The sequence below is a fragment of the Episyrphus balteatus genome, chromosome 1 (genome assembly GCF_945859705.1).
Source record: "Episyrphus balteatus chromosome 1, idEpiBalt1.1, whole genome shotgun sequence".
Taxonomy (NCBI): domain Eukaryota; kingdom Metazoa; phylum Arthropoda; class Insecta; order Diptera; family Syrphidae; genus Episyrphus; species Episyrphus balteatus.
The window spans coordinates 163,237,244-163,254,158 of record NC_079134.1 but is presented as its reverse complement, the minus strand read 5'-3'; the positions used below and the strand labels follow the sequence as shown (position 1 = coordinate 163,254,158).

The 16,915-nt window shown below is 28.9% G+C and overlaps 1 protein-coding gene across 6 annotated transcripts in view; it reads right to left on the bottom strand.

Moving 5' to 3' along the window:
- Positions 1-16,256, bottom strand: part of LOC129907885 (trichohyalin) — a 121,248-nt gene extending 104,992 nt beyond the window's left edge. For 4 of the 6 annotated variants that reach the window (XM_055984357.1, XM_055984367.1, XM_055984360.1 and 1 more), the window contains exon 1: positions 15,616-16,256. The gene's annotated coding sequence lies outside the window, so the exon portion shown is untranslated. Of the gene's footprint in view, positions 1-14,733; positions 14,753-14,892; positions 15,063-15,615 lie in introns of those variants that run through there. The other 2 variants (XM_055984359.1, XM_055984358.1) reach the window with 2 other exon arrangements.
- Positions 16,257-16,915: the final 659 nt, after the last annotated feature.

Sequence of the window (16,915 nt, the reverse complement as noted above, 5' to 3'; positions counted from 1 at the left end):
TCACAGTAGTTTTAAATTAAGGTAAAATATAAAAAAAAATTAAATTGAAAAACAATCCCATTTTTTGAAAAAAAAATTTTTTTTGAAAATGTGTTTTTGAATTTTGTATGTGCCAGAGTGTAGTTAGCCCCCCCTTTTTTTTAATTAACATTTTTGAAAGTTGGTAAAGGTTGTTGACGCTTTGTTCCGGAAATATTTTTTTTTTTTGAAAATTTTCAAAAAATGGGGGTTTTAGAGCAAAAGAAACAGTTTTTGACCTAGCTTTTTTTTTTAAGTTGTTCCGGATTTTAAAATTTATTCCTAAACATGTTCCAAATTTTTGTTCAATATGTCGAAAATAAAAAAATCCTAAAAATTCAGTTTTTGTACTTTTTTTTTCATCTATCAAAAAGTGTTCTAACTATTGTTCCAAAAAATTGAGGTCGTAAAACTTGTATTCGCTTTCGAAACTTTTTTTCAAAAAACTCAACAAAAAAAAAACTTTCAAAATTTTTCATTTCCAAAAATTTATTTTGAATTCGAGTATTTAACCATAAAAAACATATTCTGAATGATTTTCAGTGTTTTACAGTAAGAGTGTCAACTCGATAATGTGACATTGTGATGTTTTAAAATTTGCAAAAATTACCATAGGTCTCCCTTTTCTGGAGAACACAATACCAAAGTATGTTCCAAGTTGAACATTTAAATCTCTAAATCCAAATAAAAAAAAAAACGCTGAGAAAAACATAGAACTACAAATTTGGACCAAGCAATCAGAATGTTCAGTGACGTCAATTTTTTTTTTTTATATTTTAACAATTAAATGACAAAACACCGTTTAATTTTAAGGAAACTTACATATCTCCAACTTCCAAAATTGGTTTAGAATCCTGTGAATATTAATATTTTTCTTCAGGATTATTTTTTTCATTTTATGAATTTTCCATTAGACAAATTTTTCAAATTCAGCTCTAATACGATTTAAAATTTCACAAAACTGAAGTTTCAATACATCCTTTTCATTTTTTAGTACAAACTACAAATTCGTTTTTGATAAGTGAAAAAAATGGCCCTTAGACTTCCACAAATGCAAAATCCTTTTTGGGGACTTAAAAAAGGTAACTCTACTATCAAAATAGCTACTTACATAGTTTCACATATAATTTTGAATATTGTTTAAATTCATATTTTTCTTTCCGTACAGCGCAGGAAGGGTCAGCTAGTGATGCAATAAAGTAAACGATAAGATAACAGCTTGTTATATCATCTTTCATTTGATATTTAAATCATTAAAATCGATAAACTATTGACAATTATACAGAGTATTAAATGCATTATTAACGAAATGGGTCACTAGGGTGTATGAGTAATATTTTTATTATTTTGTCGTTTTAATTACTTTACCATAATGTAGGCTAGTAATAATCTTAAATATTAGAACAAAGCTGGTAAACTGATTGATTACACTGCAAAGCAGGCAGAACTGCTCAGCAATTACGCTGAGAAAAATTAAAGTTAAAATTATGATCCGTACATTGTAATTTTTGTCGGTGCACTCCGCTTATTCAAATTAGCTTCTTAGCTTATTTTCTAAGAATTTCATCACAAGTGAAATCATAACTCAACTTGAGTTACTCAAGTCGAGAATTTTTCAAATGGATATCTGAGGAGGGATTTTGACTTCAGGAATTTCTAAAATCGCAGTGCATCCAAAACTAAGAAGTAGTTTTTCAAGGATACTCTTGGAGGCTTTCTCAATTTCTTGTAAGAGGCAGTACCCCTGACAAAAATATACCTACATAGTGAAAGCTGGATGTGAAACCCAGAACTTCTGGTTTGACAGTGCTACACATTAACCCTTGTACCAAACGGTAATAAAACTAATAAGGGCTAAGTATTTTTAAACACACAAGTGGAATATACAAAATCTAAACAATAATAATTATTTGTTTTAATGACCCTTTAATTTCTAAAATAGTACCAAACAAACTTATTTATCTTGACCAATCTTAATCCTCTGTAGGCACACCTCTTTTTTGCAAATTTGGTTTATACTTTTTTATGTCGCTAGAACTTTTTTCGATCTCACTATTTTATAGAGAATCATATATAAAATTGCTGTAGAATATTCCGAGGGATTCGAATATTGTATTCACAATTTAAAAAAAAATTATTTTCACCCTTATAAAGACACTTTTTTGTGACCACTTTTCATTTTTGTCCTGCCAAATTCGCACCCGTGTGCCGACAGAGGGTTAATACGGACTTGACCCATTATACTGAAAGCCTCAAACTTTTAAGATACTAACCAAAAAACAAAATAGTATACCAACATGTCACAATTCACAAAATTCATACTCCTTGCTCATGTCCTTCTTTGTTTGACTCTAAAAATCCATTTTAAAACTTAAGCTCAAAAAACTACACAGCAAATGATGTTTGTCTTAAACAAACATACGCTTTTTTCGTCTACACTCTTGTATCTTAAAGCATTCTGAATACAGCACCATTACCAAAAAATAATATACGCAAACAATGTTTGCCTTGAAATCAGTTCCTCACTATTGTATGCAATACTTGAAAAAATAAAAAGCAAAACTGTGTTAAATAAATGTAATTCAAATTTCTAGAAAACAATTAATCGTTTTTGTTAACATGTTTTTAATTTTCACCTAAAAAGAAAATATACATTATATAAAATGCATGTTAAAATGAAAATTGCACTCCTTGATTAAACATAAAATTAAAATTTATATTTAGAAGGAAACAAATTTTAATTTGTCAAGGATAAAAACAATTTGAATATACACAGAAATATTATTCCAAATGGTTATATTTTAGTTGTGTATATTTTGGAAATAAAGAAAATTTCCATTGTGTATATAAAAAGAAAACATCTGTATCTGATGATATAGAAAAACGTACTTTTGCTAAGGTATAACAACAACTTGATTATGTATCGACTTCTTCTTCGAAGGATACTCTCTGATGATGATGATGATGGAAAAAACTAAGTTATTTAGTTTGGTTCGTTAAATTTTATGATATACTCACCCTATTATAGCTTGCCCAAAAATAAATAAGCAATGTTCTTTTGTTTCTTTTTTTTTCGGTTGTATCTTTTTTTTTTTGATGAGTAAAAAAATTATTTTTGGGGAAATTTTAAATTTGTGACTAAGATCTTGACTTGAATATTAATATTGTATGGCAAATGGGTGTAAGGCAATTTTATTTCAGAACTAAAATTGAATTGTTCATTTTGAGAGGATAAAACATTTAGATGAAAAGATTTTTTTCAATAAAATAATAAACAAATATCCAAGATTTATACAATTTTATTTCATAATCCACTATTGAATTTGCATTTATGTATTACGATATTTTTTTCTGCAAAGAAGAAAAGTGTTTGGATTTTATGTCATGTCCATTTCCGTAAATTTTTGACACAGTGTGTAGAAAAAAATTAAAGAATCAAAACAAAATTCAGATTTTTTAAGGATCTCCCAAATAGACGTTTTTTGTTTTTTTTTTAATGGTCGTACTTAAGTGCTTGAAAAAGAAATTTGGAGCTCCATGAATCTGACAACTAAGATAAAAATTGGGAGTTATTGGACCGAATAATATGAATTTTCAGCTTAATTTTGTATGTTGAAAACAAATTTTGAGCGGAAAATTATTATATTGTATCTTATTTATCGATATGTGTTATTTTCCATATTTTTGATAAAAGCAACATATAAATTTTTCCAATTTTGTTTTCTTAATTTTTTGCTTACAAAACATCTTGAAAACCGATGTCAAAAAACAGTTCCTTGCATCTTTTAGAAACAAATTAAATATAATTGAGGCGTTCAGAATAATAATGGGTGAAGTCCACTTCTCTATAGGTTAGGTATTTTAAGGCTTTTAAAATTAAAGGTTTCGGTTTATATAAAATAGAATGAAAAAAAGATATATTGGAGATATAAGCTATTGATTTGTGAAATATTTATTTCAAAAGTTCCTGTAGTTCCTGAGAAAAAACTTCTCAAATTTCAAAATAATGCACAAATTTCAAATTGACTCTATTTTAAAAGCCTTAATTTTAAATATGAACTTAAATCCAACTGCTGACAAATTTGAAGTGATATAACATAGCCTTCAGCCAGGTATGGTCAAACAAATAACCCTCTCTTTGGCTTTAGCGTTGTGAGGTAAAAAAATGCTCTTTTTTTGCCAATCTCTTTGAGTTTTGTTTTTTGGTTTTTATTTAAAAATAGGCGTAGTCCTTCTTACTAATTTCTTAAACATTATTGTCGCAGTATTTTTTTTTAATTTTCTGATTTCTTTTTCAAAGAAACTTATGTACATTTTTTTTACTTCCTGAATTAATAAGAATCCTATCCAAATTCATATTCTCCATCAGGATTATATTTTTCAATTTATGACCTTTCCCAGTCAACATTTTCAAACTCAATTTCGCAAAAACTGAAGTTTCATGACGTCCTTTTCATTTTTAAAGAAAACTATACGTTTAGTCGTGTTTGAAAAGTTTTTTTTTTTTAGACTTGTATGTATCAAAAAACCAATGCATAATGATAATGATAAAAAACGTTAACTCTGCAATGAAACTATGAAAATGGCGCTTTCCATGGGATCACATGGTATTTGGTATATTGTAAACTCTCACGTTTCATTATAGTTTAAAAGTGACTGAAAAATCTATTGAAGTTAGATTTGGTTTGACGCCAAACTTGTAATAATCTCGGGCTGAAGAGCTAAGCCCAAATGTAAGACATTTTCGGAATTTCATTAGTTTTTATTGTTTTTTTTTTCGTCTAAAATCCTGAAATTTGTTTTTGGGGTCTTAACACATAATGTTAACAATTCTTTGAATGTGTATATTTTTGATCACAAAAAAAAAAAAAAAACAAATTTAAATTTATATTTTTTTTCGTGCAAAGCAGGGTAGGTCAGCTAGTTATATAATAATGTAATAGATAAGATAACAGCCTGTTATATCAACTTTCATTTGATGTTTGAATCTTTAAAATCGATAAAGTATTGCCAATTATACAGAGCATTAAATGCATTATTAACGAAATGGGTCACTAGGGTGTATGAGTAATATTTTTTTTGTTATTTTGTCATTTTAATTACTTTACTATAATGTAGGCTAGTAATAATCTTAAATATTAGAACAAAGCTGGTAAACTGACTAATAACATTGCAAAGCACACAGAACTGCTCAGCAATTACACTGAGAAAATTAAAGTTTAAATTAAGATGCGAAGGTATATTGATTTTGTTAACTGCACACTGCTAACTCAAAATAAGCTAGTTTTGTTTTAATGTTGCAACAAAATACAATAAAAAATGTTATATTCTTGCGTAATAACGATGTCCTAGTCAAAATCTGAAATTTTCTTTATTTGCCAGAATGAGAGATAGAAAACAACAAATTAAATAGATGTCATTTTTTTTACTATCAGCGAACTACAGTTTCCTAGGTGTGACATTATCGAATTAGTAAACCCTTGCACAGTGACAATTTTTTTTTTTATAAAAAGTTGCTTAAAGTTTTTATACAAATATTTGAAAATGTATTTTTTTTTAATGCTTTGTCCCTTCAATTCAAAAGTCCTTGAAACAAGAAATTCCTTAAATTTTTGTGGTTTTGACAAAATATTTACTTCACCTTAAAAAAAAATGACAACATCAAAAAAACAACTCCTTGAAACTTCAAACCAATAAAAATTCTTATTTCCATCTACTTCAATTTCCATTAAAAAGAAAAACTTGTCTCTTTTATGTTGGTGTATACCCACACACAAAAATAAAATATCTTCAAAATAACATGCATCATTGTGGAATTATTTTACATTTTATTCAATTGAAATAATTCAAAGCCATTGGAATGCAAAAGTGACTTTATATTGCATGTTGTCTTCTTCTTTTGGAATATTATACCCAAAGACGCCACTAGAAGTCTTAGAATTGTAATAAAAATGACTGTATTTGTATATTCAATAAAGTTTTCTTCCTGATGAATGTGTCTATAAGGCGGCGCCAGGCTATCAAAATGATCTTAAGGATACACGACTTAAATCATCATCGTCATCAATGAAAATAAAAAAATACATGCAAAATGAGGATTCTTAAACGTTTTTCTCTTACTTCATTCCAACAACAACAACAACAACAACAAATATTCATGTTTATTTCTTACAATAAGACACATTTTATGTGGGAATAATATAAACGCTTGAGTGAATATCAAAACAGTTTACCACAGTAAAATTCCAACTGTCTTTTTAAAATGGTTGATTTGTCTGGCATAGAAAACATTTTCATTGAGAAAAAGTAATGTTTTTTCTTAAAGTGATGATGATGATTATATTTTTTTTTTTTTAATAAAAAGAATTCCAAATATTAAAGAATTTATTCAAAGTATCATAGCGCTTAGCCGCAGGTGGCACTATAAATTTAGACTTTTCCCAAAAACTTTTATATCTTATACATAGACGAGCAATATTATGTTTGAAAAAGAAGAAAAGAGCCTTAAGTGGTAGGTACTTAAAGTTAATGGAAACAATTTTTGCCAACAAAATTGAGAACGTTAATAAATTTTTTTAAACAAAATAAAAATTGAAATATTGGCTTACTGATTTTTTCTAAGATTTTAATAATATTTATATGCAAGTGTGAGTGCCTTTTATTAGGCACTTATTTTATTTTTAATATAAGTGATAAGAATATTTCGCTGTAATCTCCGTCGTGTGTGTATTTACTTAAAGATGCTTTAAGTTTTAAATTAATTTTCAATATAATTTTGAATCTCCTTTTTGAGAGACAAAATTTATGGTGACTGATGTCATATTTTACCTCTTTGTCTTGTTCGAAAATCATATGAATATTTAAAAAAAAAATTTTAACCGCCAATCTATTAATTTGATGATAGTTCATTTCTTCTCTATATCTTTTTAATAAGTGTGAAATTTAATTTGATTTTTTTTTTTAATAAACTTTTCACCCTACACTGCTAAATTTTAATACAGTAAAATAGCGTTAAATTAGGAGTTTTTTTTTCTAAATTTGCATACATTTTTATATGCAAATGAATATACATAAACGAAGTGTGATCATTAGCATGAGAAAATGATAAATCATAATGCTGAATCATATTGACACGTGCGTGAAGTTCACTCGTTTAGTATAATAACATAAAATAAAGATTTGAAAGTCATTTTGAGGCTAAGAAAATTATACTAATATAAGACAGTTGTCTCTTATTTTGAATTTTATTAGAAAATCAAATCAAATTTGAAATGCGATCACTTTTGTTTCATTTGAATGAATTGAGCAAGGAACTGAAGTTATCCAAATGAAGTGACTCAATAAAGCATTTTGTGCATTCTTAAAAACGTTACTCATTTAGTTAATTACGAGCAAAACCTTTTTGGAGGGAGAGCTCCGTCGTCAACTGTCGGAAAATATTATTGAATCTTTTAAGAGTAATAAGCTTAATTGAAAGAAAATCTTATTATAGAATACCAACGAAAAATTCTAGTCAAACCAAAAGTCAAAAATGAAGAATGAGGCTTTTATTTCAGTGATGTAATCTTTAATTCAGCTTATTCAAAAAAATAGAATTAATAAAGCAGCCATTTCACAGTCACGAGTGTGATATTTGTGTAATAATTAATTTATTGTTTCCTTTTCAAATTCTACCAAATCTAATTCGAATTACTCAAAATCTATAAAAACAAAAACACCAAATATAGAGTTTGTTAATTAATTAAACTGTAAAAAAAACTACTTTACTATTTTTTTCCATTACGACCAAACGAAGGAAAAAGTATGAAATAAGATTTTATTTCCAAATATAATGGAGTGACCAAAACAACCCGATTTCATAGAAACATAAAAAAGTTAGTAAATGATGTCAGGGGTTGTACAACTTTTTGTCACGGTTGAAAAACATACAAATTTTTTTGCAAACAAGAAGTTTTTAATTTAAGCTCCAAAAAAAATCTTAAACTTATGGTGTAGCAAAGAATCAAAGTTACATTTACATTGAATAAAAGAGGGTACAAATTAGACGTTTGATTCATCCCAATCACTTTTCGAACAAATCCAAGATGGATAGTGTCTGAACTCCAAAAGTGTAGATTTTGAATTAAATCGTTACAAGAGTTCGCACGGTCAAGATCTGAAATCGTATCAAATGACATTGCTCTAACTGTTCCAATGTTTATGATTTTCGCATTTTACTTCTTTTGAAAAATTGTGTTTTTGAAGTGAAAACTTCTTTAGTATCGTAGTGATTTGAAACACGATGAAACGAAAAAGCGACTGGAAAAATCAATTGACTATAATAGATAGATGAATGAAATTTATACTGTAGATAGGTGATCGAATAAACTATAATTGTAGAAACACGTTATATCTTTTGATCTAAAGCACATACAAATTTGATTTAACTCTAATACGCATGCTAATATTGTTACCCTTCATTTGATGTATCACAAATAACGGTACAAGCTCTACAAGTTACACAATCTTAAATTAAAAAAAAAACTTGAAAAATACCTCAAAGCACCTGTGAAGATCTGTTGCTAATGACCAGCCACCAGTGTAGGAAGTAACGTAATCTCACTTTGAAATTTCGACATGGTTTGCTTTAAAAAAATCTAACTTTTTTGTAGGCATCGTAGAAATATGATTGAAGCGTCATAAAAGAGGTAAAAATATAAGCATTCAGACGATATAAAACTTATTATAAGTTCTAATTTAAAAAAAATGAATTTAATGGTGTTAGAAAAAAAAAAAAGATTTTTTTTGTTTTTCATGAAAAATGATTGTTTTGAATAAATTACTCATATTTTATATATTTATGATTTACTTTTTATACTATACTTTTTGCGCATTGTAAAATTTTAAGTATGACTCAATTTTTACTAGTTTCGGATGGATGGAACATATAAAGTGCCAATTTTTTCGAGTTTCACTTTCTCATGAAATGCTACAAAGATGATTAGTAAGTGGAAGTGGAACAGTTAAATTAGCCCAATCAAATTGTATGAAAAAATTGAAAAAATTGTCTTCTACAAAACTACCTAATTTTAGTATCAAAACTAGGCTTTGAATGAATCTAGTATCTTACAATATGTATTAGGAATTTAATATTAAAAAAAGAAAATATTTTAAATATTTATATTCCATTTAAGAGAACCATTGCATACATAAGCAATGTTTTTCGTAAGTGCTTTATAGTTCTAAAATTTAGTCGTAAGTAATTTTTAAATTTGGTAAATATTACTGAACAACATTATAACGCACTTCAATAAGTCAAAACAAATCTGCTGAATGATCTTTAAAAACAAGGTCTTTCTGATTTTCGTTTGACCTGAAAAAAATTTATAAAATAGGCTTATTATCTTCATTAAGAAAAAGAGGTTGTCTGTAAAGTCGGTTTACGGACGATAATTTTACGTGATAACGTCGTCAGAAAACAGGTTGTGTGATTTTTTTTTTAAATGAGTCAATTGAAGAGTTTACTTTTTTCAAACAATCATAATTTAAAAGAAAAAGCTAAAAAAAATACCTTTTTTATTTTCTCATTATATTAATTTTTTTATTTTAAAAGCTTACAAAAAAAAATTATGCAATTTAAAAGCCAAGTATTTCTTCTTAAGAATAAAACCATTTTTTAATTTTTACAATGCGCAGAAAGTATAAAAATAATTTATTGAAAACAATCATTTTCATCAAAAAAGGAAAAAAACATGAATTTTTATCTTCTCACGTCATTAATTCCATTTTTTTCCCTAACAACCTATTTTAAATTTTATACTTTCTGAAAGCTTATTGTCTTAGCTCAAAATATATATATCGATTAGGTCTATGAGACATCTACAAAAAAAGCTAGAATTTTTTGAACTCGATCAAATTTCGTTAAAAAAAGAAAAAAAAACATTTATTTTTATGTTCTCAGGCTATGGAATCAAGTTTTTTGTTTGACAACCTATAAAAAATATATACCATGTGAAAGCTTATTACTTCACCTTTCATATAACGTATCAATCTTATTTCAAAGATGCCTACAAGAGAAGTTAGAATTTTTTTTTAAATCAACCATGTCGAATTTTCAGACTGAGATTACGGTACCACACTGCTGGGGGGCAACAGATCTCCTCTGGCGTTTTGAAGTTTTTCGCAAGTTTCTTGATTTAACATTGTGTAGCTTGTAGTTAGTCTACCATTATGTGTGATATACCAAATGAAAGGTAATTGTATCAAGACAAAATGCTCATAAAAGTTTAATAAAATTTCTATCTGCTCTTGGTCAAAAGTTATAACCTGTTGAATTCTAAAATTTTATTTTACCGTTATGTCGAAATTGTGTTTACGAAAATGATTGAAACTTCACACATTTAGTCGTGGTCATGGTCTATCATAACTCCGTATACTTTATTCCTGTATCTATTAAAGAAAAAAATATAAAAATAAAAAACGATGAAAATCGGTTAAAAACAGTCAAAAAACGTGCTTTTTAAAAACTTGTTTCTTCCGTTATTCAGTCAAAACTCACTTAACGATTCCAACCTATAAGTTTGAGATATTTTGAACTCTCCAAAAAAAAGCTAAAAATCAAAAATTACCCAAAAATACCACTAAAAAAAAGGTGTTTTTCAAAAATTCATTTTTTAATTTTGACCTGGCATCGTTAGAATTGTCAAAAAAAATTTCCTTTACCCAAAATCATCATTTTGTCATAGCCCCAACACGTGTGCAACGTTCAAACAAAACGTTATAGCTTAGTTTCAAAATTTTTTAGAATTTTTTTTTTTAGAAAATGCAGTTATTTTTAAATTAATCTCATCTATCTACAGCAATTCAATTCTCTACGACTTCGCGTTTAGATTTTAGCCCAAATTTCATCTTTTCGTTTTACCCCTGTTTACCCTACTAAATGACGGAATTGTTAAAAATCCTTCATTTGGATTAATCTTTCAAATAAGCTATAGAAGATTTTTGTATCTCTAATAGTTTATTTTTAGTTTTGAATTGAAATTTTTTGCCGCACTGCGAAAGTGCGAGAGTGGAACGGGAGAAAATGGCGTCGCTTTTATGTGATGGCTGCCATGGTTCATCGATTTATAAGACGTTATCACGTCAAAAAAAAAACTGATTTAAATATCTTCGTCGTTTAAAAGCAGTTGTTTCTAATTTTCTATACTAAAAATCTTACTCCTTCAGAGTCGCTTTCCAAGTTTTGAAGTTCCAAAAACCGAGTTCTCTTCCCACGTTTTTTTAAAGGCGAATAGTAAAAAAAAATTAAGTGAAATATGAAGATGCTTGTATAATATTATTACTATATATTGAAATTATCTTTTTTAATCTTAAATTATCGAATTTGATGTAAAAGGTGGGTTAATTTACACTATACACTTTTCCTACGATTGCATGTTTTCAAACATTTCAAATTAAAAATTTTAATAATTCGTTTTTTTTTTTACACAATGTAAAAAAGTTTTTTGAATTTTATTTTGTATGTTACTCGCTCTAAATTTTTGTATTGCACGTATGTATCTTGATGTGTTATGAAGCCTTAGGCACCCTTTAGGGAATGGTACGTATGTAAAAAGTCGGATGACCTAACTAAGAAAAATGCACGACTACGTAGCACGTCCGTCGTAGTGTATCTTGTAGTTCAAGGATATGACAAAAAAAAAAATAAACTTAACCCTAGTTTACATATTGGGGTTCGTGCGAACCCCAACGCATGTTTAAATGGTTATAACTTTTTTCTAAATCGTTTTTTCGACCTGGGATGAAAACTCAGTGAGCGAAATTCATTTTTGTTTACGTTTTTTGTCTTTTTTCCATAAAAGCGGTTTTATATAATTTTCTGGAATTTTTTTCTGAAAAAAAGTCACAAACCAAACTTGGGGTTCATGCGAACCCCAAGACTTTAAATGGACTATTTTCAACAATTTTTATTTGGTATATTTTGGCAAAAATATACCTGTTATATATACGTGTTATCATAAAAAGACACCGCAACTGTCACCTTAATCAATAACAGAAAGAGACAATGCATCAAATTGTTGATAATGAACAATTAGAGGTGCATAAAAGCTTTGGGGTTCGCGCGAACCCCCAAGTTTGGTTATTGCATTATTTTGCGTGCGGTAAACTAGGGATAAACTTTTGATTCATTGGAGAATTTCAAAGAAAGTGTGTAAAGGTAAAAAAAAAAAAAAAACAAAAATTGTGTTGATTTTTAAAATTTCCTATAAGATGATTTCAATTTAATGTTATCAAAATCAATGATCGGGATCTAGTTTAAATCTCTCGAATGAAGTTTTTTACGTGGGTTAAACTGAGACTGGACTTTTTTTTAACATATCATCTACACACTAACTGATATGTGAGAACAAAAGTGTGACTAAAAACCAGATTTTCTTGATAAAATCTTGTCATATTAAACCATTTTAAGTTTTGAACTAAACTAATATCGAGTAGTAATGTGTAATTAATTCTTGGTAATCGAAAGCTATTTGCCACTCCCAGGAAAGCATATTAAGTAACATTAAATTTAGTCAATATCCATCCAAAAATAACAAAAAATAGGCAAAAAATGAAGCAAATGAAGTCCTCACATTGGGCGCCATTTTAATAAAAATTGACATATATTTGCCATCAATTAGGTAATTGTTATTCCTGAATTCTCATTTTTCATCAAATATCAATCCATCCAACATCAGACAAAATTTATTTTATTCATAGTCCTAGACATCTTAAAAATAAAAGAAAAAAGTCTATATTTATTATTCACGTGTGGGGGTGTGTGTGTGTATATGTCTGCTGCTATAATAACCTACCTAGGTTAACAAAAAGATTTACTGTCCAAAATAACAAATGAATCTTTATTTAATGAGAGAGAACAAAAAAAAAATAATCGTTTTATGTAGGTACCTACTACATACAGATACAGATAAAAATAATAAATCTACACGAGACTACGAGTATTTCTATAAAGCCTATACAAAAAAGAGAAAGAGTGGGAGATTTTGTTCTAAATCTTAAAAATATGAAGGGGAAAGCAAGATAATAGCTGAAATCTCTTAATAGTCTGAAGTCATAATTTTTCTGTAGATACTTATCAAAAAAATTTCTTAAGCTTATAATAACGACTTCTTGAATTATTTGTTAGATGATAATAAATTTTATCAATCTTTTCAAAGAAAACAACTTCAAATCCTTAATAATGATTCTGTTAACAAATTGTACCACAAGAAAAAATAATAAATTAATCCTCGAAATAAAATTAATCCCTAATTGCCCACAAAAAAAGAACAGTCCTACAAAAAAGAGCAGTTTTTTTATATTTTTGTCAAAAAATAGAAATGTCACATTTTGTTAAGGCACATTCCCCGCCAAAGCCAGAAAAAGAAATGGCCATCATCCATACATCAAAATCTCTTCTCGAACGTAAATAAATAAACATTTGCATTCCAATTCCAATACACACTTCACACACACACACACACATAAAATGATAAGAAAGATATAAACTTGGACATCACTCACTCACCTCACCAGAGTGTACAGAGATTTTTGATTATTTTGGGGGCTTGGAGGAAGCTTTATGAATGAAAATCCTTTTCAAAAGTGTCTATACACCAGCTCCTCATCAGAACCGAGAAATCATAACTATGTAATCTTTATATTCTATCGCTTTTTTTCTCTCTCTCTTTGTCTCTCTCTCTCTATAATTTTGATTCTCTCTTAAGTTCCTGAAAATTGTGTCATACAATGAAAATGTACTTGAAAATTTTTCAGCGCATGTCCAAAATAACATCATATCAAAGAAATTTTTACGGGACATTGTCGTCCTATGTCCTCATTGTCTGACATAAGACTCTATAACTCGGTACACGAGAGTCACACAATCAAAGAAGAACAACAAAATGAGAGATAGATAGTGATTTATCCCTCGGGAAGGAAATATAAGACATCGCACCAAAGAGATACATAATATACTCGTGTGGGTTAACGGTGTATTGGAATTCATGTCGTTCCGTTAACGTCATCCTGAGGGCCACTGGAAATTTTATCAACGAAAAAAGCTTTGAACCTTTTCTTCTTCTCTTTTGACATCGTCGTCGTCGTCACTGTTATAGAGAGTATAGGGTAAACCATCTTTGTCGTCATTCTGTGTGTGATGCGTGTGCAAGGGTTGCTTCCCTCTCGTTATTATAGTCGATGGACGCGACAACTACGACGACGGATATGTGTGGGCGAGTATTGGGGCACGTTTTGGGGGTTTTACTAGTTTGTTAGTGTTGGTGTCAATTTGTACTCTTCGTAAAAATTTTTTTTTTTTATTTGTAAGACGACGACAACGACGACGCAACTAAAAAAGGTGAGGAGAGTTGTCGAAAAAAGGGACAAGTGCGGAGCAAAGGAGAGAAGGGAACCAAGAGAAAATCGATAAAATTCCACTGATCTAAAATTAGACAAAAAATGCTTTTTTCGGCTCAAAGAACTAAACGTTGCGAGGGACTTGGGATATTTTTGGAATATAACGTATCTATAGTACACCAAAGTAGAGTAGATACATGGGAAAGAAAAAAAAGGGGGGGGGGAGGAGGTGGGAAAGAGAAAACATAGTTACACACAACCTACTTGTACTTTTGTAGAAATTTCTGAAATGATTTTTGAAAAAGCAGGTCTTTCCTGGATGAAATTTTCAACACTTACATTGCTTAACAACGGGAAAAATATAGGCGAATGCCCTACTCTCAAGAAAAAAACACAGTAAAATAAAAATCTCAAAAGATAGGGTTGAAGACCCCAATTTATTTAACCACCACTACACTCTATACACTATAGAAAAAAAAAAAAAACTCTACAACACACCTCGCACTCATTTAAAAGCACCCTCCAGTTGTCACTTTGATGAAAAACACTTGAATTTCACACAAATTTCCCGGAACTGTGTTGTAGCGATAGATACATATACAAACAACATGAGCTAACGGTATATATTCCGGGATAGTACAACAAGGATTACGTTTCAACGAGACCAACAGCACTATTATAAAAAAAAAAAAATAAGGAGCCCGCTCGCTCTTACACTCACTCAAATGTGTTGTGATTATGAGTGAGTGTGAAAGAGAGAGATAATATACCTAAAGAGAAAGATAGACAGAAGCTCTCGCGATATATTCCAATTTTAGTACATATTTTTATAACTGTTGGTGTTTTTTTTTGCTTTACTCGTAGGTAGAAAATACTCTGACATACATTTACAATCTCAAAAGAAAAACTATATCCCTCTTGGGTTCTGAGAACCCCCCCCCCCCCTTTGCCCCCTCTTGCCCTCCCCTCACCTATTTTGTTCACCCATCCATCATCACACCACAAATTTTTGAATGTGTGTATCTCGAATCGATAAAACGGAAGAGGAACGTAGGGTATGTATATATTTTCAGATATTTTTTTCCCTCTGATTTCTTTTTTTTAATTCAAAATTTGATAATAAATTTCGAAATTTTCATCAGAATTATGGGTTTCATTTGATAGGGAATAAATAAAAGTACTAGAATATTGAAAAAAAATTAGATTTTATAACTTACACACCTTTGTAGGTGAAGAAAAAAAAATATATAATTTTTTTTTGTGTCGTTTTTCCTGATATAAATTCCAACCAAAAAAACCCAGGCTTTTCTTTACTTTCAACAATAATTTTGAACTCTATATTTTTGGCCTTCAAAATCCGGAGTCATGATTTTGTGTGGTTTTTCTTTTGTGTATCTATAGCACTTTTCATTTGATTCACACATTCACTTGGTTTTTTTTTTCTTCTTTAATTTTTTTTTTTCGTTTTCACTTAAAAAAAAAAACGGGTTTTAGTGATTTTCCATTTTTTTTAGCTTAATTCCTATTTTTCCGTTGCTTTTTGCATTTTTTCTGGATTTATTCAATTTTTTGGTTTTGGTTTTGTAAAGATTTTTTTTTTACATTTTTTTTTTTTCTATGACTTATAAATTAAAAGGAACAATTTTTTTGGTTTTGTGTGTGTTTTAGGCTTTAGTATTTTTTTTCTTTTATGATTTCAGCTTTTTTTTTAATAACTTTTTCTTTTATGGTATTTTTTTTTTTGTATAAGGGGATGGAAAAAATTTTTTTAGGGAAAAAAACACAGAGAAATGGATATTTTGTTGCCAGACCGTTATAAGCACTTACTCGCCGACTAACTAACTCTAAAGCAAAGAAGATGGTTGATGATGATTTCGGTTAGAACCCGAAAACGACAAAACCGAAAAACTTTTTCTATATGAGACAAAAAAAAAAATACAAATGAGAAAAATAAAAATGAGAAATTTACTCTCTTTTTGGAATAACAGTGCTCTTGACTTTTGGAAATACATTGAAATATAGTAAGAAGCTTTGATTGTATTGTATATTTGTGGGGAGCCTTAATGAAGAGCTGCAATCAGTGGAATATTTTTGTTGGTTTGGATAAGGTTATGCGACCGCGCATTTAGGTCGTGGGGGATTGATAAAGTTTTGCCATAATAATTTATTGTTCGTGGGGGGATGTTTTTTTTTGGAAGCTTTAGGGGGTTAGTTTTGTGTAGAAAATGTCGATGATAATGTGTGTGGGAAAATATTTTGTAGGTAGATTTTTTGACAGTTGGTTTGGTTGGCATTATGGGAATGGTGAGTTTTGTGTGTGATTGTTAGGATATAGGGTATGTTTAAGGTATTTGGGTGTGGTGAGTTCAACATATGGAGTACAATTTTGTCGACTCCAATTTTCATACATAACTTTTTTTTTTTCATTTTAGAGCTTAAGAATTAAAATCCAATGCAAAATAACTGAAAACTGCGACTCAAGAAAAAGCCTCATGCCATGGGTTTGCAAAGACTCAATACT